General features: G+C 40.3%; 1 protein-coding gene across 1 annotated transcript in view; it reads left to right on the forward strand.

Annotated features, from left to right (window-relative positions):
• Nucleotides 1-25,638, forward strand: part of HS6ST3 (heparan sulfate 6-O-sulfotransferase 3) — a 651,215-nt gene that overhangs the window by 116,051 nt on the left and 509,526 nt on the right. The gene's annotated exons all lie outside the window — the stretch shown is intronic.

Below are 25,638 nucleotides of genomic sequence, written 5' to 3' on the forward strand. Positions count from 1 at the left end.
CTTAATTTCTCAGTGTCTCCGTTTTCTCATCCATAAAATGGGGATAATAACAGTATTTAATCATAAACTTGTTCTTAGAATTGTATACATTTATATACATAAACAACATAAAATAGCACTTACTATGTGTATAGTAAGTAAATGTTAACTATTATCACTACTGTGCAATTTCTGGGCAGTCAATTTCTCCACACTGTGCAATTTCTGGGCTGACATTCTAGCGTATTTTATTTGTTTGTGTCGCAGGTAAACTTTTTGTTCTGCTTTGGCACATAACCCGCACCTGTGAGCAGTCCTTTTAATGACCGCATAATATTCCACTGAGTGGGCACTCCATGAGTCACTGAGCCTCAGTACTGGCCCTTTAAAGTGTGTTCCCTCCCCCACCCCCTCTCTGATAAATAATAGAGAAATATTATGGTGCATAGCATTTGTTGAAAATTCTGATCATTTCCCCAAAGTGGAGATTCATCTTAAATTTGACAATACTTCATATCTACAGAGAAGTATAGAAAATAATCTGACACACAACCAGATTCACCCAAACTAACATGTTACTATATTTACTTGTGGTTCATCCTTTGCTAAGAAATGATGTCATCACGGGTGGGAAGGGGTGAGAGAGGTGGTGGTGGGGGACACAGTCTGGAAGACACTTCCTCTTAGAGTTGAAGGCTGTCTCCATCCCAGACCCCTCCCTCCTACCACAGAGGTGACATTCTACGGTATATTAACCTGGTCTAAGCATGCACAATCTGCAGCTTCCTGTGTTCCCTGAGCATACTAGGACAGGTTGCCATTTTCAAAGGGACTTCTACTAAAAATAAAGGGAAAACAAAAGTGGAAGGAATGTTTGAAGATACAAAAAACAGGGGCGCCTGGGTGGCTCAGTCAGTTAAGCGTCCGACTTCGGCTCAGGTCATGATCTAACGGTCTGTGAGTTCGAGCCCCGCGTTGGGCTCTGTGCTGACAGCTCGGAGCCTGGAGCTTGCTTCGGATTCTGTGTCTCCCTCTCTCTGTTCCTCCCCCACTTTCTCTCTCTCTCTCTCTCTCTCTCTCAAAAATAAAGATTAAAAAAAATTTAAAAAATACAAAAAACATAGCCATCTAATTTTCTGTCAGCATTTGCCTTGTTTTCCCTACCCTCCACACTCCTGCCCTGACTCCCCTGGTCCCCTTGACCTACAGAGTTGTCTGTGTCTCCGCCCTGGGTTCTCTCTGACTCCAGACCCCTCCTGTGACTCCAGGATGCATTTCTGGAACCCTCCTCATCACATTCTCTGCCTATCGTCTCCTGCCTTGGAGCCATTGTGGGATGTCAGGAAGCAAGACAGAAGCCAGCAGTGTTGTTCCTGGTGGTCAGTAAAGGAGAAGCTGACTTTGAACATCGTATCTAATCTAAGAGCAGGGAATCTGAATTAAGAAGTAAAAGGATAGAAGACAATGAGCATTTATTGAGGGACCTCCTTGTGCTAGGTGTTTTATATACATAATCCAATTTACATCTTCCTCAAATTTCGAGATAGGGTTTACTTTTCTCTCATTGATTAGTTGATGAGAAAACGGGATCTTGGAAAATTAAAGTACTGTGCTTAAGATCGCCATTGCCCGTTTACGATATAACGGAGACAGTTTTTACTCATCTGTCCCCCTCTGCCAGAATGGAAACTCTAGGAGATACTAAAATATGATTGCATTTACTCAGGGCTGATTGGCTGGGTAGCATTTCCTCACTCAATCCTCTCAACAAATTAAGGAAGGAGGTCCTATTATCTATCATCTATCTGTCATCTTTTATTTTGCAGGTGAATAAACTGAGGCACAGAGAGCTTAAGCAAATTCCTGCAGAATCTCACAGTTAGTTAAAAGTAGGGCAGGGATTTGAAACCAGATAGTTTAACTGCAGTCTGTACTGTTAATAACTATGTTATACTGCACAGTAGCGGTATGAATGTATGTTTGTGTGTGTGTGTGTATACATATATATTTCTTTGCCTATCTTATTTCTGCTGTATTTCCAGCACAGGGAATAATGCCTGGCATACAGTAGGTGTTTAATAAATGTTAGCTGAATGAATGCATAAATTTTTTTTTAATACATGAAATTTATTGTCAAATTGGTTTCCATACAACACCCAGCGCTCATCCCAAAAGGTGCCCTCCTCAATACCCATCACCCACCCTCCCCTCCCTCCCACCCCCCCATCAACTCTCAGTTCTCAGTTTTTAACAGTATCTTATGCTTTGGCTCTCTCCCACTCTAACCTCTTTTTTTTTTTTTCCTTCCCCTCCCCTATGGGTTTCTGTTAAGTTTCTCAGGATCCACATAAGAGTGAAACCATATGGTATCTGTCTTTCTCTGTATGGCTTATTTCACTTAGCATAACACTCTCCAGTTCCATCCACGTTTCTACAAAAGGCCATATTTCATTCTTTCTCATTGCTACGTAGTATTCCATTGTGTATATAAACCACAATTTCTTTATCCATTCATCAGTTGATGGACATTTAGGCTCTTTCCATAATTTGGCTATTGTTGAGAGTGCTGCTATAAACATTGGGGTACAAGTGCCCCTATGCATCAGTACTCCTGTATCCCTTGGATAAATTCCTAGCAGTGCTATTGCTAGGTCATAGGGTAGGTCTATTTTTAATTTTCTGAGGAACCTCCACACTGCTTTCCAGAGCGGCTGCACCAATTTGCATTCCCACCAACAGTGCAAGAGGGCTCCCGTTTCTCCACATCCTCTCCAGCATCTATAGTCTCCTGATTTGTTCATTTTGGCCACTCTGACTGGCGTGAGGTGATATCTGAGTGTGGTTTTGATTTGTATTTCCCTGATAAGGAGCGACGTTGAACATCTTTTCATGTGCCTGTTGGCCATCCGGATGTCTTCTTTAGAGAAGTGTCTATTCATGTTTTCTGCCCATTTCTTCACTGGGTTATTTGTTTTTCAGGTGTGGAGTTTGGTGAGCTCTTTATAGATTTTGGATACTAGCCCTTTGTCCGATATGTCATTTGCAAATATCTTTTCCCATTCCGTTGGTAGAATGCATAAATTTATGTAAGTCAAGGTCCCAGTATGAAAGATACAAAAGAGATGGTGCCCTCACATTAAAACAATTCAAGATGAATTTATTTATAAAATGATTCATTATAGAGATATAGGATAGAAGACCTGGGGATAATCCAGGACTCAGGACTGGAAGCAGTCACAGTCTTCGCCATTTCTGTGTCCACAGAGATAAGGGGCTAGGGTGGGAGGCAGAGTGGCAGAAGTTCCCGAAAGCAGAGGAGAGAGTCATCTAGAGCAGACTACCTCAAGAGCATCAGTGACTGTCAGGCGAGGGACATAGCAGCTAGAGGGAACCCTGCAAAAACCAGGAGAATAAATACCCAGACCCCACTCTCCTCCCCTACTCTTGTTTCTGCTAGGGCTCCCCATCTGCCAAATCCAAATGGAAGCCAGAAGGCAGGGGGCGCCTTGTCATAGTCCATGCAGTTGAACCTCAGGGCAGTCAGACCAGGGTGGAAACACCTGGAGGGGCCAAGGGACGAGATCTGGCAGAGAATGACTGTATACGATGTCTTTCTCTCTGCTAATCTGGCTATTTCCAGGACTTCACGTTTCGTGTGGGAACATGCCAGTTACCAAATGTCAACTACCCAAGCCACGTGGAGAGAGGACAAGCATTAGGGATATGTTTAAAGCTTACATCAGAACTGGCCAGAGATGGAGACTGCAAGGAAGAAATGTGGCCTGGCCCCACTTAATTAAGAAGGCATCTGTTGAAGGACTGGGGTTTAGGGAATATTTTTGTCTTGTGCTCTCTGATGTGATTTGCTGCTGTCCATCACTTGACAGATGGGTTTGCTGGTGCCGAACCAAGCCTGGATGTGCACCATTCTCTCTCCATGATGGCTTTGACTGCTCTTGGCAGGGACAGGCTTTCTCACCCCTTTTGTTTTTCCCTCCAGTCCCTAGCTCATGCTATTTCTCGGTGGACATTTTCGGTCAGGCACCGAGAGCTGTTGCTTGTGGTTGAGTCTGGCGTGCCATTTTCTTTTTTCCACAAAGACACCAATGCTTCCCTAAGCCATCCCCTTATAGAGCTGCATCTTTTCTTTTCTTTTCTTTTCTTTTTTCTTAACGTGCATTTATTTATTATGAGAGAGAGAGCTTGCGTGTGCATGCTCCCACAAGTGGGAGAGGGGCGGAGAGAGAAAATCCCAAACAGGCTCTGTGATCCTCACTGAGCCCGATGTAGGGCTCACTCTCACGACCATGAGATCATGATCTGAGCCGAAATCAAGAGTGAGACGCTTAACCCACTGAGTTGCCCAGACACCCCAAAAGCTGCATCTTTTACATAAAGATGCCCTGGGGGACCAGCTGTGACACCTGTTAAGTTCCTGTACATCTTCCCCTTAAATCATTTGCCTAAATTCAGATCTTTAAGTATGTGCTTCTGGAACTTAACTAACTCAAAGAACTTACCTAGCTCACAGATGGTCTTAGCCTTATTCACCCCTGCCTGGAGTTCCCCCCTTAGACACTGCTCTGTTAAATTCTTGGCATTTTTCTTCTTTTCTCTGTTGTCCATTTTCCCTTCCAATATAGTTTTGTCAGCCTTGTGAAGGTATTTTAATGTGGAACATCATCTAAATAATATGAAAAAATTGCTGTAGTCAGAGAGGCTGCATTTCCTGAGAACAATGTTATGTGGTGATTTGTCCTGTGACTGTATTTTGAGCCTCACACTTTCCACATGGCATGTTGATAAAAAAAAAGTATGGTGGAGGTAGACAGACCTGAGCTCATGTGACGACAGGTACTTAAACTCTAGTAGCATCATTCATTCATTCATTTCAGGAATGTTTATTGAGTGCATCCTGATATGAGTATCAGGCACTTTTTTTTAGCCTCTGGCAACTTGGAGATAGACAAAGCTGACTACAGGTGCCTTATGAGATGGTGAAATAATCTCTGTCCTGGAAGGTGGTGGTTAGGATGAGATGAGATGGGGTATATAAAGCAACCAACATAGAATTTGGTACATAGTGGTTGCTTATTAAATCATATTTGTCATCCTTTCCCTGCAGGTAATAAACATGATGTTAGATACATTTTTAAGTTTTGAGAAAGATCATCTAGAGAAATATATTTTTGAAAGACCTTTTTATTTTATTTTGTTTTTAAATGTTTTAATTTTTTTATTTTTGAGACACACAGCCTGTGAGCGGGGAAGGGGTGGAGAGAGAGGGAGACATAGAATCTGAAGCGGGCTCCAGGCTCTGAGCTGACAGCACAGAGCCTGATGCGGGGCTCGAACTCACGAACTGTGAGATCGCGATCTGAGCTGAAGTCAGATGCTTAACCGACTGAGCCACCAGGCGTCCCTGAAAGACCTTTTTAAATACACAGATTTAAAGCCTCATTAAAACTTTAAATTTTCTGATTTGTTTTCTTGGCTTTTAAGTTGTAAGGAAAGACATATTTTTTTAAAGGGTGTGTATCTCACAGACATCTGAAGTCACCTTCCTTTTTTTCTCCCACTTAAAGAGCTTTAATTAGAAATTGTGGTGATTTTCCCTGAAGTGAAACTATCAGCTCATTTGGGCTGGCTAGGTTGTTTGTGATGATCTGTTTCAAATGGACACTTTATCTTAAAAAAAACACACAAAACTTTAAAGAAACTTTATTTTAACTTCTTTTCCTGATAATAGTTTTATATCCCCTAATAAATCTGTGACATTTTATCTGGCCCAGGGCTTCTATAAATTCACATATTATATAGCTAAGTCATATGATATAAAATTTTAAGTCTGTTCCACTGGCTTCATGAATTTAATTATGTAATTGTTGAAATTAATGTGGTCTGACAATGTCATGATTTTCCCGTTTTTATGCCTCAGGATTGAAACATCCTGTTTGGGGTAAATGTATGGATACAGAAACCATGACAGTTTACTACAAAATACTAATCTCATTCAGAAATTAAATAGAAAAAAATATTCTTAAAGCTTTAATACTATTGGGGCACAAATGAACATTTGTTTTGCCAACGCCTTTAAAGGGTTTTGCTTGTCAATTAATGTTGTTTGCAAGCTGGCAAAAAAAATTGAGGAGGTCTTCTGTCTTAGGCTAAGAGAGACTCAGTACACAACATATTTAGCAATAACACATTTTCTGACTGAATTGATAATTTAAATATCAGCCAGTTCATACTTGGAGCCATAGTATTGATAACTTTTAATTTATAAAATATATCTGAGCATGCTGAGTATTTCACTTGCCTCTTTAGATCCACTTTCCACACTTCTCCCCCTACTTTGTTTCCTTTTGTATTAGCTGGTTTAGGCTGCTGTAACAAAATAGACCAGATGGCATAAACAACAGATTTGTTTCTCACGGTTTAGGAAGTGGGAAAGGATCAAGGTCCAGCAGGGTTAAGTGTCTGATGAAGGCTCTTTTCCTGGCTTGTAGATGGCAGCCTTCTTGCTGTGTACTCACATGGCCTTTTCTTGATGTGTGTGTGTGTGTGTGTGTGTGTGTGTAGAGGGCGCAAACTCTCTAGTGTCTCCTCTGGTAAGGGCACTAATCCCATAGTGAGTGCACTACCTCATGACCTCATCCAATTGTAATGACCTCTCAAAGACTCCTACTTCAAATACCATTGCATAGGGGGTTAGGTAGGGCTTCAACATATGAATTTTGGAGGGACACATTCAATCCATAGCACCCGAGAATGTGGCTAGTATAGGGTACTTCAAAGCATGCCTTGCCTCTGCCTTACTATTGAGTTTAGCCAATGGGGAGCTTCAGTAGGAGATGAAGGAAAGGGGGAAACTGAAATCAAGGGTTCTCCTGGGCTGGCTGTGCCCGTTGACCCAAGGTCACAGCGTCTGTTAGGTAGCCCTCTTCTCACATCCTTTCTTGTTCTGGGTCCCTATAACCGCTCACTCCACCTCTTTCTGTTTAGAACAAAAGTGCTGGTGACAACCCTGCTGTTATGGGTCTCAGGGTCCTGCACTATCCCTGTGCATTCCCTATTTGCCCTGCACTCTGCTTCGTCTTTTTAAAAAATTTTTTTAATGTTTTATTTATTTTTGACAGGGAGAGAGTATAAGTGGGGGAGAGGCAGAGAGAATGAGAGAGAAAGAGAGAGAGAAAATCCAAAGTAGGCTTCAGGCTCTGAGCTGTCAGCACAGAGTCTGATATGGGGCTCAAACTCACGAACCGTGAGATCATAACCTGAGCCAAAGTCAGATGCTTAACTGACTGAGCCACCCAGGCACCCCTGCTTTATCTTTTTAAGAAGTCCCTTTCCTTATCCTTCCTCCCATATCTCAAAGATCTTACACATTATTGTACATTAGGTTGAAATGAACCGACAAAAATAGCTGTGAAGAAGAAAATATACCTTCTTTGTGTCTCAAATAATCCTCCTGCCCTCCGCCCCCCTCCCCATAAAACAAAACAGCAAAACATAAACTTCTTTTTATGGGGAAAATAGGTGCTGCTTTGTTGGTGAGGAATCAGTTTGTTACACCCTTTTGATTGATTGGAAAGCAGTTAGGGTCAGGAGAAGTCTTTTTGGGAAATAATAATCCAATTACATCTATCTGAGTGGGGGCAAATAGGACTGTTACTCAAATCACTGTTGGGTGGTCACTGCTCCCTCAAATTGTCAATTATTTATTTGTCTCATTGCTTATGGCTTATTCTCATCTGTAGAATTCAAACTAATGATTGGGATTGTCTTAAATACTACAGTGATCCAGGCACTGAGAACAATGCTTGTGGTAGCTTCCAATAAATCTTTGTTGAGTGATTTTGTTAACCAAATTCTATTGAACTGTAATAGAAAGGGGAGTGGAGAGGCAGAGTTTGGGGGAATGAACTGAAGTTAATGTCCTAAATAAAGTTCATTCGGCAGGCAGTAAACAGGAGAGGGAAAATATGGTGTAGACATCCAGGAGTGGCATGGGTAAACTGGTGGCCTCCAGAGTCTAGTAAGGCAAAAAGTGGTTCCAACAAGCTCATGATCAGAAAAAGGACGCCATTGATGCTTGGCTTCCTGGAATTCTAGACCGTTACAATATCTACCACGTGGTTGTAAAATGTAAGCGACCTGGCAGATTATGTGTCCTGGGTGCTAGGATACAAAAATGAATAAGATGTAGTCTTTTACATTGGGTTATTTCTCTCTTTAGCATGGATGACTGAAAAAAAATGATTATATTTTCCCACTCAAGATGGAAAAAAATCAACTTTAGTTATAATATTAAATTTTCTTTTTGGATGATAAAGTGCTATTTTAAATTTTATAATTGATTCTAAATGATTGAACAATAAACTATAGCATGTTGACTTTTTTTTTTTTAATTTTTTTTTTCAACGTTTTTTATTTATTTTTTTTGGGACAGAGAGAGACAGAGCATGAACGGGGGAGGGGCAGAGAGAGAGGGAGACACAGAATCGGAAACAGGCTCCAGGCTCCGAGCCATCAGCCCAGAGCCTGACGCGGGGCTCGAACTCACGGACCGCGAGATCGTGACCTGGCTGAAGTCGGACGCTTAACCGACTGCGCCACCCAGGCGCCCATAGCATGTTGACTTTAAATTTACTCGAGTTCTGAAATAGAGATGGTGAAATTGACAATACAATTGGATAAAATCAAGGTTATTTTTCCTTGGGTAACCGTAAAATACCAATCTCAATTCTTTTTTTTTTTTAACTTCATAAGACAATCTAGAGATGCTGGAGTGAATATAATTTTACTCCTAGCCACTTTATGATGTAAAGGGAATACATTGATTTCCTTTCTAACAAGGCACAAATCACATAAGCCAAAAGAGTTAAGGCCTTGAAATGGACTTTAATAATTTCCAGGCTTTAGAAGATGCTACACATGTCTGTGTGGAAAGGTGATGAGAAACATTTCTTATGGTTCAACATCAGCTTCATTTTCCCTGGGATGAAGATTAATCACACAGGAAATTAAAGAATGTGGTAAAGCTCAGAGAAAACCAGAGGCAAAATCACAAGGTCAATATCCAAGCAAGGAGTTAACAAGATCAGTGAAAGCTAACATGAGTCCCTAACTTTCTTTAATGAAAATTGCCCACTGATCTCATACCAGGTAAATGGGCTTCGTTGCTTCACCTGCTACCTGGAGGATTTCACTTCTCCAGCACCGCTTTTTAAACAGGAGCATATTATTCAGGCCTAACAGCTAGTAATTGCTCATATGGCTGAATCAGTAACAGAATAATCAAAATGAACTTATTTACAGAGAATTATTGTGTGTTAGTGAATTTTAGAGGAATAAATAGGAAGTTAACACAAGGGACTGCTAAGCCATTAATTTCTTGGATTTCCATTCCTTTTTTCTCATAAATTAATTTTTCATTTGTCTGGAAGCATGCTTTAGCTCACATAGTTTAATGATAAGATTCATTTTGTGTGTGTGTGTGTGTGTGTGTGTGTGTGTGTGTGTGTGTGGAGGGGATGACTCTTGTAGTTTTTGTGTCTATTTCAGTGGGATTTATGGATCTGAACTTGGTAAAAGAGGTCAAACCAGGAGCTTCTATTGCACTGTTCTATATTGCAACTGCAAAATTGAAGATATTATGTGTTTTGGTTTGGAAATGGAGTGTAGCCATGTACTATGTCCTATTATTTGTTTATGATTTGTAGGATGTGTTTGTGGGCTAAGTTGCCTCTCATTGTAAGCCATGCTTGTTTTAGGATATTTTATTTCACTAAATCAAAAAAAACCCCAATATTTTATTCTCTTGTGTGAATTTTCAGTATTAGTATGTCAGTTGTGTAATCCAGTCAGGACAAGAATGGGGTAAGTCGAGTGAAGTTGGAGGAGGGGAATAGAGATGGATGGGATAATGAGTCACCCGTGTTTTGCAATAGGAAATGTGATAGTGGCCATTTAGCAAATGGCCTGTTGCTGAGGTGATAATACATAGGCATTCTTGTTACACTGGACAGCACAGCCTCCCACACTAGAACAAGACAACCTGTTCCAACGCCCTTTGTAATATGGTTGCCCCCACAGTTGCTCAAACCCGCCACTGACACCATTCAGCTGATTCCCACATTGGTGTTGGCAGGGGTGAGGTACACAGAGTGTCTTTCTAATGCCCCAGTCTGGGCCTGAACCCAAGACCCATTTCTAGTATTGACATTCATGGATGGGACCAGAGCAATTGTGCTCAGAACAGAACACCTATACTTTGTGGTGACACAAAATAACCCCTTGGATGTTCTTTCTGGAATGGATGCAGGGGAAAAAACCTTTCTGTTTTTCATTTTTTAGGTTATTCCTTGATTTGTGTCTAACTTGTGGGGGGTGGTAAGAGAAGGAAGAAAATTGCTTAGCTGTTGCAATAACATATATGCTACAATTTTTGGCAATAACTATAAAACTCACCCTAATAGTTGCTACCATAAAAGGTCAAAAATGCTATCCTTGGATATCTAGTTGAGGGACTCCAATTTCTCTCTCTAACCATGGCAATTGCTTTCAGATGGAAGCTAGCTCTGTATATAAACTCAAACAGAATATTCCAATCACTTCCGTTCTTCCCTCTTCTCCTCTCCCCTCCAGCATCCTCCTCTGTCCCCTGTTCCCTCCTTCTCTTCTCCTCTCCTCCTCTCCCTTTGCAGAGTGTGAATTACTGAATATATATGGGGACGAATCAGCCCTGTAAGCAGCAAGTTGTCCATCCTAGTGACGCACATAACTCCTTTTGCATGTTACCTATGGGTTTTCAAGATGTTCTAATTTCTATGTTAGAATATTAGCCTCTATGGTGCTTTCATTTATTCTGTGGTTCTTAAGGCTAATGATTGCAAATGAGACTCCAGAGCCCCATCACTGAGGGCTGTGGGTTTGGACAGGGAAGAGTAAAATCTTCAAGCTTGTATCAAATTTTACCATGAGAATCAATTTGATTAGTAGTTTGGTACCTATTAGAAATTAACAAAACGTTTTTATATATGCTTATAGTCCTGTGTTCTAGGCAGAATATAAATTATCTTTGTTTTAGGATAACTGAATACAGGGTTGGAGGAAGTCAGTGCTTGACCCAAGGTTGCAGGTCAGCTAATTGTCTCCCAATTCCCTCCACCAGTGGTCTTTTTACGAGTTTCTTTTGGTAAGAATCTTACAGTCACTTAGAATGAAAATCCTCTCCATCATCATTACTTAGATTTCTTTCAGGCTATTCTTAAATAATTCGGGTAGACTTTTATGTTTGCGTAAGTGCAGTATGTTTGCATTGTTACTGAGAGTGCGTTTAATTTTTCCAAAGGGTAATTGAATTATTCTGAAGTTGAATGCATGGTTTATGCACAGCAATATATTAGCTTGTAAGTTGGCAATTGAGGGAGTCACTAAGAATAAAACATTTCCTCCAAGCATCATAGTATTTTGGTAGCTTAAAATGTGAATTTTGATCACAGACATCCTTTGTAGACAATAGATTTAATTGGTCGTATCTGACAGGTATACCCAGATGCCAGGCCATTTGAGAAGTAAATGCGTATCAAAGTGAGTTTGGCCTAATTAAATTATCCAGGGGACATAAGTGTGTAGATGCTGATGCTGTTATTACAGATTGCCTACACTAGGAGGTGTAAACGGTGAGTTATTCTGGGAGTATTCTTTTGGAAACCATTTTGTGAATTAGCAAATAATTTCCAATGCCCATACATTAAGAAACAATAGGCTTCAATATTCTAAGAGTCATGTTTCCTCCCAAAGTGGAACATTTTTACTTGAAATAAACATCATGCTTTAGAATACTTCTTTCAATGTGTAGATAGGATTATTTTAGGTAGTTATGTTGAATGTGTCCCTCTTTTATGTATTTTCTTAATGGAAAGCGAAAGAAGTGTATCTTATAGTTCTTGTACATCCATCCCTACTTGCATCAGGATATCCCTGGTATAAAATTTTATTTTAATAACTATACTTTCCTGTTTTTGATCAGTGGTCAGTTTATAACCTATTTTTGTTTATTGTCTTTCCTATTGGCTCTTTCTCTGGCACTGCTATTTACCCAGGTTTTTTGGCTTTCGTGTAGGTATTTTCTCCTTGAGATCAATTAAAATGGATGATTTTTAAGTATCTTAAGATTTAAGAAAGAAGAGAAGAATGTACTTCACCTGGGGAAAAAAAGTAAAAGAGAAACCTGGAAGAGCAAGGAGACTTTGTGGAAAAATGGATTATAAACATGTAGTCATTTATTATGGCGAGTCCTGGGGCAATATGGTAGGAAATTTGGTTTATGGTCTTGCCACGACCTGGATGATCTTTGGTAGTAAACAAGTGCTTTTTGTTGAGTCTCCAGGCCTCCGTAGTCCCCTCAGTGGTAGTGGGCATGATGAGGGTTAAGCAAAGATACAGCCAAAAGTGTCACTTTGTGTGTAGAATGATGAGTTTTTGAGAGAGCATATCACTCTTAAAAATGGTTTCATTACACTAACTTAAAGAATTTAGAGCATTTAGAAATAACCAATGGCTGGATTTATATGCATTTCAAAGTTCATACTTTGAACAGTTTCGGGATTTAATGGGGAAATTAAGACAGTACATTATCTTTTGTCTCCTTGTTGCTGTTGTTTATATTTTTGTCAAAAATATACCATTTAAGTGCGACATGCTATTTAAATGGGACAACACACTTTGTAGTTTCAAATTCCGTGATGTAGAGTAGTATTTTTCTGATTAAAGAAATATAATGGCACAGTTATGTCCTTGGAGGCCTTAATCTAGGTTAGAGGCCTTGGTGTGAATGCACATAAGTGGCACTTACATACAGTAAAATGAAATGTTAAGCCAAGATATGAGAGGTCTTTTTGTCAGGTACATTACAGACAAAGCATTTTAGCCGTGGCTGTTATTGATGGGAGCCAGCTCATCTAGACATTTTTCATATCAACTTGCTGATCCTTAGACAGTAGCTTCATGGTGCTCCATGGGGACTTTGTCTAGTTAGTGTTCTGCATAAATATTTTTATTATATTTAAAATTGTGGCCAGTTAAATCCATGCTTGTTGGGATTAGTCACCTTAAATTGATGAGCCAGAACTGTTTTTAGCCCATCTCTTCGAAAGAGTAAGCCCTAAAACATTGATTTTGCATTGATTCCATCTTCTGCAAGTTCCATGCAAAAGTAAAAATATGGTCTTACTTTATAAGTGTGGATGTTCTTCACGTATCAGATATATTCCTTCTCATCTACCTACTATATTTACTATAATCTTTGGGGTAAATATTTACCCATCTTTTGCTCTAAAAATAGGTACTTAACAGCATTTGTGGAGATCCAGCGGAACAACAGTAATCAATTTGATCTGGCTTCTAAAACAGGTGCCATTTTGACAAATGGTCCAATTAAGCTGAGATTTCAGGTAGGAAGGCGATGGAGTTAATGTGTTGGCACCTGTAGGGGCCATGGCTGCACAAGTACAGATGTTACAATGAGGTAAAGGTGGCACCTTATTAAGTCAGTTAAGCCTTCAAGTTTTGCATTTCCCATCATTTGATCAAAATATCTCTGTGCTGGGACACCACTGGCTTCAACTTTCATCTATTCACAGTGTTTCAGAAAGCAAGGTAGGTGTGGAAGTCCCAGCTCTTTTAGGTCATTTTTTACTGATCCCTATCCTGCAGTGAGAGACTAGTGCATAAAAATGATTAATTAGACAAGAAGCCTCATTGTTTCCAATCCATGATTCATATTCCTTCTGCACAACATGGGTGTAAACTGCTGGAAAGAAAGCTTTTTTTATGTCTTCTTGCATTAATTTCAGTGTAGATTGTCTAGGTGAAGACTGTGCAGGATGCCCGCACTGGTTACTGCTTCCTGTCTAGAAAGACTCTCAGAGCAAAATGATACAGGGACATGACCTTCTCTCTTGAATTCGTGATGCTTTGTGATCTCTCAGTATCAGATTATGTCATGGACAGTTCTGCAAGTGGATTCTCCAATAGCAGATTTGTGATTCTTTCTTTATTTTTTTTACCTACTTACTCAATTTGAAGAGTTTTCTTTTTTCTTTTCGTGGGGGAAGTATTTTGGGTGAATATTTCAATAATCTTGGTGAACTTAATTCAATCACTTCAACTTTCTAATGCAGAGATCAGCAAACTTTCTGTAAAGGATTTAAGAGTAAATATTTCAGACTTTGTGGGCAAGATGGTCTCTATTGCAACTACTTAACTCTGCAGTAGGGACATGAAAGCAGCCACGGACAACACACACATGAATAAATGTGGCTGTATTTCTATATAACTGTATAGAGACTGAAAAAATATTTAAATGTTTATTGATTTTTGAGAGAGAGAGAGAGAGAGAGAGAGAGAGAGAGAGAGAGAGAGAGGTGCAGAGTGCAGGTGAAGAAGGGGCAGAGAAAGAGAGGGAGACACAGAATGTGAAGCAGGCTTCAGACTCTGAGCTGTCAGCATGGAGCCCTATGTGGGGCTAGAACCCATGAAATGTGAGATCGTGACCTGAACTGAAGTTGGACGCTTAACCAACTGAGCCACCAACATGCCCTGAGACTGAAATTTGAATTAAATATAATTTCCACATGCCATGAATATCCTTCTTCTTTTACTTTTTTCCCAACCAATTAGAAATGTAAAAAATATTCTTAGCTCCAGGGCCATAGAATAATAAGCAGTGGGCTGGTGTTGGCCAGTGGGCCACAGTTTGCTAAACCCCATCTAATGCATTTCATGAAATTCTGTGCTACATAATTAGTGCTGTGTTTAGTGCTAGAGAAGACACACAGAAAATATTAAGTGTTGTCTCTGCCTTCAGGAACTTTTCATTCAGATGGAGAAAAGGTTGACTGCATAAAGACATCATATTATAAACCAGAATGTAATTAAATGCTAAAACCTGACCCATACTAGTTCTCTAGCTAGCTCAGGAAGAAGGAAGAGGGACCAGGGAGAGGGAGGGATGAACTTATTTCTAATAGCTCTGGAGGCCAAGATCACACAGATTCACTTTCTGACGAGGGGCTTTTTCTTGGCTTGTAGACAATCATCTTCTTAGTGTCCTCCCATGGCACAGAGAAAGAGAGAGAGAGACAGACAGTGACAGGGAGAAATATATCTCTTATCTTCCTATAAGGTCATTAATCCCATCACTAGGGCCCTACCCTATGACTTTATCTACATCTAATTACCTCTCTAAGACCCCATCTTCGAATACCATCATACTGGGGGGCTAGGGCTTCAACATATGAATTTGCAGGGGAGGGACAGTTCCGTACATAACAGCTGGGTACTAGGAATATAAATAATAGAACATAATCACAGCCTTCTTTTGGGTCATCACCTCACGGGGAGACTCCATTTAGGCTCTTAGTACCATGAAATGATAAGTGCTGAAATAAAGGGACATATAATTTGCAGGAGAGGTGTTTACTTCCATTTGAGGGCTCAGGCAAGGAAATGATTCAAAGAGGGGGCAACATTTGGGTTGATCTCAAATGATGAGTATGAGTTAACCAGGTGAGAGAGAAGAGTCTCAGCAGCAGGGGCAGAGTTGGGAAAGCGTGAGGCATATTCAGGAAATGCAAGTAACTCAGCATGGCTAGAGCATAAGAAGAACATGTTGGATTGCTAGGAAAAGAGTCTAGGAAGTTATCAGAGCTTAGGATTTTGAAAGGTCTTTCATGTCCTATTGAGGAGTTTGAACTTTACCCTATGAGTAATAGTGAGTTATTGAAGGACCCTGAGTGGAGTAGGGATATGACCAGATTGGTCATCTCTTTAGGCACAGTGTATAAGATGGATTGGTGTGGGCATAAGGCTGAGGTAGGGAAACAAAATAAGAATCCATTGTTTTGATCCATATGAAGTGATGCAAAGTTAAACAGACCAGGAGAGTGAGAATGAAGAGGGTAGCAGGAAGGGATTCAGGAGACTTAGAAAAGTCTCAAAGTACTGGTTTGGGAACTATATAGATGATGTGCTCATCAGTACCCCATCAGATGTGGATCAGTGGATTGATTTGGTGGTAAAGAAGGTAAATTCAGTTTTTGGAGACATTGAATGTGGGGTTCCAAGTGTAATTGTCCAGCCGTCTGGATGAAATAAGGGTCTGGAGATGTAGACTTTGGAAATCAATCAGCATGAAGTTGTAGTTGAAGCATTTAGACATGAGAAAGTGGGCAGGGAGGGTGGGTCATGTAGAACATGAGGTCCAAGGATTGAAATTGGCTGGAGGCCAACCTCCCCGGGAAGAGGAGAGGAGCTTCATGGAAGCCAAAGGAAGATAGGGTGGGGACAGTAGAAGTGGAAGCATGAGTGTAGGTGTCTTTCAAGAGACAGAATTAAAGAGAATGACAAAGTGGACCTTAGAGGGGGACTCAAGGTCATGAGAAGCTTTGTAAAAGGCAGGTAGTATCTGAGCATGCTCATAGGCTAAGAAAATGGAGCCCATCAGAAGTGAAGACTGATATGTTCCTGACAGTGCAGAGAAAGGAGAAAATGCCTGGAGCAAGATGCCAAAGGGGTTAGGGGGGAGAGGAGGGCTTACCTTGGATAGGAGGGGAATCCAGTATGAACAGCAAGAGATGAAGGTCCTTGTGGTGATTGATGGACTTAGAGTTTGAAGATCAAGAAACTGAGGGAGCTCCCACCTCATGACCTACATCTCCTTTTGAAAGAAAGTGGTAAGGCTACCTACGTCAGGTGAGGGGGAAAAGGTGGTGTAAAGAATAAGGTGGAAGTAACTAATTAGGAGACTCAACTGTCCAATGAAGCTCTCATAATTTCTGTAGTGTGTGTGTGTGTGTGTGTGTGTGTGTGTGTCTTGGGAGAGGAATTGGAGAAAAGGCAAGTGGGGCCCAGGCTGTGCTTGTCAACTGTTAATGTACTTGTCGATCATTTGGGGATCTTGTTAATATGGACATTTTGATTCATTAGGTCTAGGGTAGGGCTTCACATCCTGAATTTCTTACAAGTTGCTAAGTCCCAAGTGATGCTGATGTTATGTGTCATATCACTAAACTTTGAGTACAAGAAACTAGGGCATTTTCTAGAAGCTGTTGTATATACTGTTTTTACTTAAATTGTATGTTCATATGGAGGAAGGCTTTGATGAAGAGTGCTGATAGACAAAAAGAGGGGTTAAGGACTTCTAAATTTTTTTTTCAACGTTTTTTATTTATTTTTGGGACAGAGAGAGACAGAGCATGAACGGGGGAGGGGCAGAGAGAGAGGGAGACACAGAATCGGAAACAGGCTCCAGGCTCCGAGCCATCAGCCCAGAGCCTGACGCGGGGCTCGAACTCACGGACCGCGAGATCGTGACCTGGCTGAAGTCGGACGCTTAACCGACTGCGCCATCCAGGCGCCCCAAGGACTTCTGAAGCTAGCATTGGCCCCTGGACTGACCATCATAAAGGGCAAATAAAAGCTGTTTTCTCCCCTAAAGTTAGAAATCAAAACATTGATGATACCAGCATGAATGATTGTATGCTGTTTCCGGCAGTGTTTGTGTTCTTGGGAATAAGTGGGGTATACATAGATAGTTGGACTGAAGGGGGATGTGATAGGACCCTTGAAGAGATACGCCATGTTGTTCTGTTCTTGATTTGGGAAAAGGTAGAGCATGTAGCCTGAGGAGGGAGGCTTAAGATGTAGGAGTGAGAAAACGGAATGTCAGGAGGTTGTGTTGTGAGAGAGTGAGTTCACAGTCTAAGATGATGGAGGGCAGGTAACCCAGGAGGTGACAGTGGCTTGGAGCAGGTTGCTAAGGAAGTGTTTGGATGGATGGCAGAGTTGAGGACTGGAGAAGGACAGATGCCAAATCTCTCATCCACTGTGAGAGTGATCATAGGATCATTATTGCCAGGGAAGGGAAATGTTGAGGATGGGATAGACGGATGCCATGACCCCCTGAAAAATGTGATAATGAGTGGAAAAATAATGGTTTAGAAATGCAGAGAAAATGCTATGCAAATATGCTTGTGTATGGGGTGTGCAAGGGTGAGCAGTCTCCTCTAGAGAGGGCTACAGGGGATAATGAATCCTTAGGAAAGCAGGATCTAGATAGGGTAGGAAAAAAATGTGATCATTCTGAGAAGAGCTTGAGTATATATGGGTGGAGTTGAATGGAGAATGGGCACGGGCAGGCCTGTTTCCAGAGAGCTCAGAGGACATGACTGAAGGGGATTGGCTATAGAAAGGGCCAGGAGGAAAGGAAGAGCAATGGGAGAAATGGTTGGTACCTAAGGCGATCACTCTTGGCAGTGGTGAAAGATGATAGCAAGGAGAAGGGCAGAAATGTTGTTGGCTGGTCTTGGGTTCTGGCTGAAGCTTGGGTAAAAGAGTTTTGAGAAGGGTATTGGCAAACCTGTTCCGAGGGTGGATGTGTTGGGGATGTAGGCCCAGTATCTTTCATTTGGCGTGTAGTCTTGTCAGCCAAAAAAACCAGGTCTGCTTATTTTATGCATACCAAATAAGAAGATGTTGAAGGATTCATTCCATAATTTTGATAAGCATGTTATGCATTCTTTTTGAATGACAGTATAGAGCCATTGCTTGATTGATACATCTGTTCTCCCTTATTAAAACATTGGATTTTTTTAAGATAATGCATTTTCCTCTAATTGTGGTGTGGAAATATTTGTTTCCTACAAATTAGAAAATAGTAGAATGAAGTTCTAAGTTCCTTCCCTAAGTGGGACCATATCAGGCTATCAAGAGTAGAATTTCCATCCAGAAAAAGGCCCTTTTCTTTTGAAGCTGTATAACACATCACATGCAAAGAGACTTGTCCTGTCTATCAGAATGGGAAGGATATTAAAATATTGTAATATTGGTTTCTTGTTCTTTTTATTCCTTTAGTTTTGTGTAGTAACTATTACTGTCCTATTGAAAGCGATAGCCAGTGGGAAATGTAATTTTGAACTCGACAAATATAGAACATTCATTTTATTATAGAGGGTTTGAAATACCTAAGAAAGAAACTATAGTTTGAAGAGCTCCAGCAAAATAAATCTGAAATGGAAAGAGATACAGTCATGAGGACTGGAAAAGATACCTAATAAATCAAAATGAAACCTGTTATGAGGAAGAGGGAAAACACAGTAGGAAATTGGGAAAATAATAAGAGATAATGAAACACAATAGAAAAATATGAAATGATAGCGATTTGTGTTTGCCTGGAAGCTTTAATCCAGAAATTAAATTTGATAGGAGTAGAGGATTAGAGGAGGTTGGGAGGCAAGCTGATAATGACTTGGTTGTAGGAGGTGAGGGATGGGGTCTGGACAAGTCTTTAAATAGGCAGTAAAGATTGTGAAGGAATTTAAATTTAATCCAGGGAGCTTTGGGGTAATTTTGTGTAAAGGACTGACATGGTCAGATGGCAGCAGGGAAGATAATTAGCATTCAGGATGCAGGAGCAGAAAGAAAGTCATCTTAAGGGAAGTGTGTGCAGTGAATGTTGTTACCTGCTGCATGTTGGAGCTGGCACGCCTTGGCACGTCAGCACATCCAGGTTCTGGAAGGGAGGCTGACCTTTGAACAAGACCTTTTCTTTTGGGTCCTTGTTCTATCATCTATTAAAAAGACAGAAAGAAAGAAAGGAAACAAAGAATATACCCAGGCTTGGCAAGGTCCAAGGAAAATCTTAGATGCTACTTTTATAAGCTTTTTTGGAAGATAATAGGATGCTATGTCTCAAAAATGTTAAAGTCATCCATTTCCTATGACTAACTAATACTTCTTCAAGGCATTTATATTTGGTAATATTTGCAAAGATTTATGCCCATGGTTGCTCATTATAGCATTATTTATAATATCCCAAATTTGGAAAACACCTAGACATATAACAGTAGCACCTTACTTGAATAAATTTCAGCTGATTTATCCAATGTCATATAATGCATTTATTAAGATCATGTTTGTTGGACAAGAATATCTAATGTTGGGAAATCTTTGTGATACATTGCTAAGTGGAAAATCAGTTTCATGAATGGTTTATACAATATGGGAAAAATATATGTCTGAATGTATGGGTGGATGCTAGATATTCTCTCATTACTTTTTTAACAGCTTAATTAATTAATTAATTAATTTATTTATTTTTAATTTTATTTTTTATTTTTTAAAATTTACATCCAAATTAGTTAGCATATAGTGAAACAATGATTTCAGGAGTAGATTCCTTAATACCCCTTACCCATTTAGCCCATCCCCCCTCCCACAACCCCTCCAGCAACCCTCAGTTTGTTCTCCATATTTATGAGTCTCTTCTGTTTTGTCCCCCTCCCTGTTTTTATATTACTTTTGTTTCCCTTCCCTTATGTTCATCTGTTTTGTCTCTTAAAGTCCTCATATGAGTGAAGTCGTATCATTTTTGTCTTTCTCTAATTTCACTTAGCATAATACCCTCCAGTTCCATCCACATAGTTGCAGATGGCAAGATTTCATTCTTTTTGATTGCCGAGTAATACTCCATTGTGTGTGTGTGTGTGTGTGTGTGTGTGTGTGTATACATACATATATATGTGTATATATATATATATATATATATATATATATATATACCACATCTTCTTTATCCATTCATCCATTGATGGACATTTGGGCTATTTCCCTACTTTGGCTATTGTTGATAGTGCTGCTATAAACATGGGGGTGCATGTGTCCCTTTGAAACAGCACACCTGTATCCCGTGGAGAAATGCCTAGTAGTGTAATTGCTGGGTCATAGGGTAGTTCTATATTTAATTTTTTGAGGAACCTCCATACTGTTTTCCAGAGTGGCTGCACCAGCTTGCATTCCCACCAACAATGCAGAAGCGATCCTCTTTCTCTGCATCCTCACCAACATTCACTGTGCAAAAGCTTTTTATTTTGATGAGGTCCCAGTAGTTAATTTTTGCTTTTGTTTCCCTTGCCTCTGGAGACGTGTTGAGTTAAAAGAAGTTGCTGTGGCCAAGATCAAAGAGGTTTTTGCCTGCTTTCTTCTCGAGGATTTTGATGGCTTCCTGTCTTACATTTAGGTCTTTCATCCATTTTGAGTTTTCTTTTTTTTAATTTGTTTTTTTAATGTTTATTTTTGAGAGGGAGAGAGAGACAGTGCGTGAACAGGGGAGGGGCAGAGAAAGAGGGAGACACAGAATCTGAAGCCCACTCCAGGGTCTGAGCTGTCAGCACAAAGCCTGATGTGGGACTCCAACCCATGAACCGCGAGATCATGACCCGAGCCGAAGTTGGACGCCTAACTGACTGAGCCACCCAGGCGCCCCTGTTTTTGAGTTTATTTGGTGTATGGTGTAAGAAAGTGGTCCAGGTTCATTTTTCTGCATGTCGCTGTCCAGTTTTCCCAGCACCACTTGCTGAAGAGACTGTTTATTCCACTGGATATTCTTTCCTGCTTTGTCAAAGATTAGTTGGCCATACGTTTGTGGGTCCATTTCTGAGTTCTCTATTCTGTTCCATTGATCTGAGTGTCTGTTCTTGTGCCAATATTCTCTCATTATTTATGGTTACTTATAGAAAAATATATACTTCATAACTATCTGGAATTCTGCCTTATATGAGGCCCTGTGACTGAGCTGCAAGATGACAAGGATTTGTACTATGCAGAGTAGGCAGTCAACTGGTGTTTGAAAGTAGGCCCCATCAAGCAGAAACTTTTTCTACTTATAGCCCGAGTGCTGCAAGTACAGTACAGGCTGCTTTGGGGCCAAACACAGAGTCAGGAAAGAGAAGGCCATGGTTCCAGCAGAAGTATGATGGGATCATCCTTCATGGCATATAAACTGTTTCTATCCAAAAGACCAATAAAAAAAATTTCAGTGAAATGTAGAAAATAAATTTAAAAACTATGGGGGTGCCTGGGTGGCTTAGTCAGTTAAGCGTCTGACTTCAGCTTAGGTCATGATCTCACGGTCTCTTAGTTTGGGCCCCGCATTGGGCTCTGTGCTGTCATGACAGCTCAGAGCCTGGAACCTGCTTCAGATTCTGGGCCTCCCTCTCTCTCAAAAATAAACATTAAAAAACAAAAAAGCTATGGAGAGGCATGGTTTTTTCCCTTGTTTTCTCTTACTCTTTTTCAGACCAGTACTTCTCCTTCCCTACATCAAAAACCCCTGATCCTTTGAGTTTTCCAAGATTATAGCACCTTCACCCTCAAATCCCTATAGATGATCTTCTGGTCATCTTTCTTCATTCATTGAAGATTTTAGCTCCCGTTTGCATAGTATTAGTGCCCTGAACCCTGTCGTTATTCTCCTCTCAGTGACTCTAACATCCATCCACGATTCCAGCTTGGCTCCTCTACCTTCTGAATCATCTTGTCTACTGCCCCATCCCCCAGCCCATTCCCACTGTCCATTCATCACCTGAAGCACCCTCTCTTCATTTTTCTCCTTACCCAGCTCAGATTCCATGGTTGTCCACTGTAGTAGCGCCATTGAAAAATCCCTCAACTTCTCTTACTTTTCTTCCTCTGTTATTTATTTCTAGAACAATTCTGACACTGAATCTGTCATTTACTATCTCCTTGCCAGCACCCAAGCAGCTAACTATTCCTAGAGAAAAAAAAACACAAGAGGGCTGCCTGGTTTAATTTTAAATGCATGATCACAAATCTCAAAACTGCTATCCTACCATATTTCTCTAGTGGACTCACTTTCCCACCTCCTGTAATGACTGTTTCCTAACATCCGCTCTCCTCAGATCTCTCAGACTTCTTCTTCCCACGTATCTTGCAGCTAGAGTGACCTTGTTTCTTATGTCATTGAGAAGATAGAAGCCATCAGGAAGATATTTATTTGTCTTCTCATTACCAAATCTGCAAACCCACTTGCATTATTATTCTTCCCTCTTAGTACAACAGGGGAACTATCCCTCTTCCTCCTATCCAAGCCCGTTCTTGGATTCCATTCCAACTTTTCTGCCTTCTCTCACTTCCTTCTCTCACTTATCCCTTCTCGCTGCATCACTGATCTCTTCATCACTACCAGGCCCTTGTGTAAAAACAGACTTAAAATCTCTGGCCCCATATTTCTCTCTAACATTTGCTCCATTCCTGTTTTCTTAGTAATCCCCCTGCTTGGAAAGTCATCTACATGTGCTGATGCTTTACCTCTAATCTTGTTTTTAACCCCAACACTCAGTTGGAGCTGCTCTTGTCAAGGTGGCAAATGACCTTCATATGGCCTAAATCAGTGGCCACAGTTTTGCTCTTTTTGTCCTCAGACTTGACTCAGCACTAGACTCAGTGGACCACTCCTTTCTTGAAATGTGATCTCCTTTGGCTTCTTCAACCTCAGACTCTCTTATTTTATTATTCTCTCACTTCATGGTTTTTCACTACTCTGTCTCAGAATTTTGGTGTTTCAGCTAAACCCGAACCTTCCTCCCATGACTCCCAATCCCATATTTTCTCTCTGACAGGTCTCCTGCTCTACCCATGAATCTCAGATGATCTCCCAGCTGCCATGTTGACAGTTGATTGCCTTATGGGCTTGTCAGGCTTATTTCCAAAAATGGAAACTTTGATTCCATCCTCCACATCTCTTCCTGTTTTAGTCTTCCTCATCTCAGTAAACACTACCACCATCCACCCAGTTGTTTGAGAAAAAACACTGAGGGTTAGCCTTAATTCATCCATTTCACCTCTCACATCCAGTTTGCCACCAAAATCTATAGCTTTTAGCTCCTGTATATCTCCAAACCTTCTACTCCTGTCCGTTTCTATCATTAACATTCTAAGCCAAGCCACATGGCCCCTTACTTGGACTACCACTGAAGCCCTCTCAGTTTCCTTGCTCTAGTCTTGTCACCTTTTATCCATTCTTCAGTCCAAAGTGCCTTTTTTAAAAAAGTTAAATCTGATTTTGCCATTTAGACGCACTGTGGATTCCTTACAACAGCCTGCGAGGCTCATTTTTTTTTGAATTTGCTTTTTTATTTTTATTGTTTAAAAATTTAATTTCAGTATATTTAACAATGTAGTGATTCAACAATTCTATATATTTCTCAGTGCTCATCATGCTAAGTTTACTCTTAATCTCCATCACCTATTTCGCCTATACCCCCACTCACTTGCCCTCTGGCAGCAACCAGTTCTCTATAGTGAAGACTCACCTATAAGGCTCTTTTGTTTATCATTCTATTTATGCCTTTATCCCCTTTGCTCCTGACATGTCATTCTTTAGGTCTCAGATTAAATGTAATTAATTCTAAGAGGCTTTCCTCAACCTCCTGATAAAAAAGTAGATCTTCTCTCCATTATTATTCTCTCACTCAGAACTATTTTATTATTTATTTATTTAGTTAGTTTTTAGTTTTTTTAAAATGTTTATGTATTTTTGAGAGAGAGAGAGAGACAGACAGACAGACAGACAGAATGTGAGCAGGGGAAGAGCAGAGAGAGAGAGAGAGGGAGACACAGAATCCTAAGCAGGCTCCAGGCTCTGAGCTGTCAGCACAGAGCCTGACGCGGGGCTCAAACTCATAAACTGTGAGGTCATGAGCTGAGCAGAAGTTGGACGCTTAACTGACTGAGCCACCCAGGTGCCCCTCTAGCTCAAAACCATTTTTGTTTTATTTACAACATTTATGATCTCGAATTACGTATATTTATGTGTTTATTGTGTCTCCTCTGCTAGGCTGGAGGCCCCTTAGGTCAAAGTTCAAGTCTCCTCTGATCACTGTTTTACCCCAGTACCTAGCACAGTGCTTATGCATAGTAGATAGTGTGTTTTCAACAGATGTTTGTGAAATGAATGAACAGATGAATATTTGGCAAGTGTTGATATTATTTGGTGCTGATGTGAAGAGAAAGGATAAAAATGATCTGGGTGTAAGATGATTATCATGGTGCCTGGGTGACACAGGATAAGAGGTAAGGATTGGCTGCACAATATGGAGAAATGGAAAATACAACAGCAAAATTTAGAACTTGACAAATGACAAAATGATTGTATCTTTGTGGGAATGAGGAAATAGGGCAGTGGAAAGGGCTGAGGAAAGAATACTGGGAGCTCAGTATTTTCTACCTTTTGTGGGAGATCTTATATTTAAAAAAAAAATCTCTTCAGGCAACCTGACTCAAAATTAAAATTTATGAATTATTCAGGGTAGAATACAGAGTAGAAACCACCAAGATATTAAAGTTAAGAAAGTGTGGAGATACCGGTTCCTCAGTATTTATATTCGTACAGGTGAGTACATGAACGCATACCATGGAAATGGTTAATAAGAAGGTTAATTATTTTCATGACTGATGCTTATTGATTGTCCAAGAATTCCCTTGTGATTGTCTTATGCCTTAGGGTGTTGATATGGGAGATATCTCTTCATCTGGCTATACAAATGAAGTCAATCACTTAGCAGCAGTTGGCTTATCATATTGCACTACTTCATATGAAAGATGCTACCCATAAAGGCAATTGTAATGGGTGGTTTAATAAGGCAAACACTGTTACAGAATACAGCTTAACTGTGTTCATAGCAAAGACAGTAATTTTTACACTGCGCTCATTTGTTTTATTAAAGCCAATTATGCATTTGTTTTTGCTAATTTTTACTGTACAAAAGAAATTTGAAATACTTAATAGCCAAT

This window comes from Panthera uncia (assembly GCF_023721935.1).
Source record: "Panthera uncia isolate 11264 chromosome A1 unlocalized genomic scaffold, Puncia_PCG_1.0 HiC_scaffold_16, whole genome shotgun sequence".
In the NCBI taxonomy this organism is placed as follows: domain Eukaryota; kingdom Metazoa; phylum Chordata; class Mammalia; order Carnivora; family Felidae; genus Panthera; species Panthera uncia.